General features: G+C 32.9%; 1 non-coding gene across 1 annotated transcript; it reads left to right on the plus strand.

The window, feature by feature from the left end:
* Positions 1-1,442: 1,442 nt before the first annotated feature.
* Positions 1,443-1,568, plus strand: LOC112472873. Its single transcript, XR_003043798.1, has one exon. It is a non-coding gene; the product is annotated as a U6atac minor spliceosomal RNA (small nuclear RNA).
* The last annotated feature ends 2,393 nt before the right edge of the window (positions 1,569-3,961 follow it).

Here is a 3,961-nt window from a genome sequence, read left to right on the forward strand (position 1 = left end):
AAAATTCTTTTTCATGATATGTGGTTTATTTTTAAATTTTTCCCCCACATACTGATAAGATAAACCATTTGGTTCACCTTTTCTTATACTATTAATGATGCAGTTAAAAAATAAATTATTTCCTGATTTTAATCATTTTAAAAATTAACTGGACTTCACTTTTACAAAAAAAAGCTTACAATTAAAATTCTTGATTACCACATTCTTCAAGAACTCAGCTATTGATATAAGTTATCTGGATGGAATGGGGCATTTAAAATGTTAATCTAGTTTTGTTGGTAGTAGTTAGATTGCTCTTCTAACCTTAAATGATCTGTCACAGAATTTCTGAAAAGTCCATTGAAATTACCCAGCTTACTGCATTAATTTTAACAAAAATGAGCTTTAGAAATGAGTGGCATGTTTCTTACTTCCTTATCATTTCTGCAGAGGAGGATATTAAGACTTTGACACTTTACAATAGGGCACTAGTCAATTTAACCTATGTTGCCATGGTTACTCTTGGCACAAAATCACAATCTGTGCCAACGAGTAATATTATCTATCACTGACAGAATCAACACTTTTCTGCTGCTTCTTTTTTTCTTTCTGGGTGAAATTATTTCACCTAGTAAGCATTAAATAAATAATTTTTGATTTTATAGACAGCTAAGAAAACCAATTCAGTAAGTTGAAGTGACACATTTACTTTCTTGTAATAATAAATTATAGAGGCTTGAACTTGACAAGGAATTCAGAGATAATTTCATCTATTTTTTTTTTTCATTTTAAAAATGGGAAAATGATGCACTAAAATAGAAAGGGACTCCTTAAGTTTACACAGACAGTAAGTGATCAGCATAACTAAACAAAATTCTTTCTCTTGTAACAAAATGAAGCTTAGATTTTATTTTATTTTTCAGGAAAGCTAAGTAAATACACAAAGAAAAAGCTAAGATCTTCCTTATCACTAATTTTATTGACCAACTCTGGGATATATGACAGTGAGACCTAGGACCTCTATAGTGACGTTTAGAGAGAGACAATGTAAGTCATATCTGAGTAACTGAAAATATTGGCCTATACCGAATCTAATCAGCTTGGCTTTCTTACCGGTGCAGATAGATTAAAGCTGTGCATATGATGTAATATACTAACTAAGATATAAATCCGTTTGGGGCACATACTGTGTCATTTATTCAATATAAATATGTGCATATGAATAGGAATTAGGCAGCATTCTTGCTTTCAAGAAGCATTTTGTACCACCCACCACACTGAATACAGTGTTTTCTTATTTCATTGACTGATAGGATGTTCCTTTATCCTTTCTTTCCAAATGATTGCTGTGATTTGCAATTTGATAGGACTGTACTGCAGATTTGGATATTAGTCTGCTTATAGGAAAAATGCTACTGATCACATATTCATATGATATTGTAGAGCTTACACAGTTGTCCTTTGTGTGTTAAGACAAGAGAGAATGTTAGTAACTCCCAGGATAAGGACACAAGTGGTTCTAATGACCTTTTCAACCCAATGGTTTCAAGGCAGTGGTTTCAACAGATGGTTTTAAGGCAGTGGTTTCAGAAAGTAAATTCAAGAGGCAAAGCAGTACAACTCTCTGAGTTTCAGTATCCCCATGATGGACTGTGATGAAAGCAGTAATTTTCAAAAAAATTTTTAAAAACTGAACTTTTTATTTTTTCAAACAAAATTTTGTATAAAAAAACAGTAGTTATATAAAATAGATAAAAGTAGAAATACTCTGTATGAATCAGAAGTGTGGAGCTTTGGTTCTCACCAGCTAGGCTTACTCTCACCTCTTCATTTTATCAATGAAGAAAGAGAATTCCAGAGAAGTAAAAATAAATTTTCCCTAAAATTCATTGCTAAAAAATGATACAACCAAGACTGGATTCTAAATTTCTTTCTACTCTACCATATTGGCTCAAGAGTATTGAATTTATTAGGGATCTATGCTATTGTGATCCATTGGAAAGATAAAAGAAGTTAAAGATACAAAGTCTTCCTTGAAGGACTTAACAATCATAGCACAGAGATGAAACAAAATCTTTTTTATTAGAAAAAAAATGTTTTCCGAACATTTCTTACTTTTGATGCACTAGAAGTATAAAAGCTAATAAGACCATAGGCCCTCAAGAAATTCACAGGACTAATGGAGAGTATGATAGGCTGAATAATAGCCCCCAAATATATCCAAGTCCTAATCTCTAGAACTTGTGAATGTTACCTTTTAGTAACAGAAGCTTTGCCAATGTGGTTAAATTAAGGATTTTGAGATGGGGAGATTATCCTGGATTACCTAGGTGGGCCCTAAATGTAATTACAAGTGCCCTTATAAGAGAGAGGCAGAGCAGATTCTACTACAGAAGAGAGAAGACTATGACAACCTTAGCAGAAAGAGATTTGAAGTTGCTAAGGCTTTGGACATGGAGAAAGCAGTCATGAGCCAATGAACGCAAGGAATTCAGGCTTCTAGAAGCTAGAAAGAAAATGGAAATGGATTCTCTCCTAGAGCCTCCAGAGGGAGCTTGGCCCAGCTGGCACCTTGGTCTCATCCCAGTGAAACTGATTTTAGACTTCTGGCCTCCAGAATTTACAATTCAGTGAATATATCTGTGTTGTTTTAAGCCTTCAAGATTGTGGTAATTTGTTATAGCAGCAACAGCAAATTATTACATAATCAGGTAATAAAGTGAATTGTGAGTTTTTGCTTCATCTGCACATTCACTAAACCTGGAATGAGAAGGAAGAATATCATGAAACAGAAACATGAAGTGTTTCATAGTAGGATAATATGGATAATAGTTCAATACTTGTTCTAGAAAAATTGGCTACCCATATGACCATCAAGTAAATGTGGATTTCTATTTTACCCTACATATAAAACTCAGTTCTCAGTGGCTTAAAAGTCTAATGTGAAAAACAAAACTTATTAATCTTCTAGAAGAAAATTCAGAAAAATATCTTTATTACTTTGGAGTAGAGAAATAGTTCTTTAAGGAGACAAAGAAAACATACATTGTAAAAGGAACAACTTCATAAATAAAACCACTGTAATTTTTTAAAAAGTTCATATGAAATATTTTTTTTTTAAGTAAAAAGACACACCACACATTGGGAGAAAATATGTGAAATGCACATAATGACAACAAAAAAGGGATTAGTATCCAGAATATGTAAAGGGTTCCTGCAAATCAGGAAAAGGTCGCTCCAATAGAAATGATAAAGGCATAATTCTAACTAATGATGTAGTGACTCCACAGAGAGCGGAGTAGAGGAATGAAAATTCTGCTCTCTGATTCTCCCTTCTTTTGCTCCCCATGTAAAACCAAATAGAAGTCAAAGGCAAGGGATCCCTTTGCTGTCTTGCATACAGTTCAAAATCCTGGACCAAGTAGCAGAACAGAAAATAATGAAGTGTGGATCTAGAGTGACACCAGACCCATAAGAATTTCAAAGTCTAACCATACTATGTGTTGGAGAGTATGTAGACCAAGGGTAAATCCCATGCAATTATTATGGGAGTATAAATTCATACAACTGCTTTGGAAAGCAATTTTGGCAATATTGCTAAAGTTAGCTCATATATACTTTATGACCCAACAATTCCCTTCCATGTATATGCTCTATAGAAATATACATACATGTGCAGCAAAAGACAAGTATAAGAAAGTTCAAAGGATAATTATTTTAAAACATGTTTTGAAAAAAAAAATCCATCAGTTAGAAGGGTTGATGACTACATAGTAGTATACTCAAGGATATGAAATAGAGGAATCTCACAAACAACATTGAGTAAAAGTCCACATCACAGAAGGATAGTTCCAGTATAACTTTATTTAAGGTTTTTAAAACATACCAATAATACTGTATGTTATATAGTTCTACATGTATGTGCAGTTAAATGATATTGAATTACATGGAATAATGGACATCAATTTACAGTAGTAGCTAT

Source organism: Pteropus alecto, unplaced genomic scaffold (genome assembly GCF_000325575.1).
Source record: "Pteropus alecto unplaced genomic scaffold, ASM32557v1 scaffold139, whole genome shotgun sequence".
NCBI lineage: Eukaryota > Metazoa > Chordata > Mammalia > Chiroptera > Pteropodidae > Pteropus > Pteropus alecto.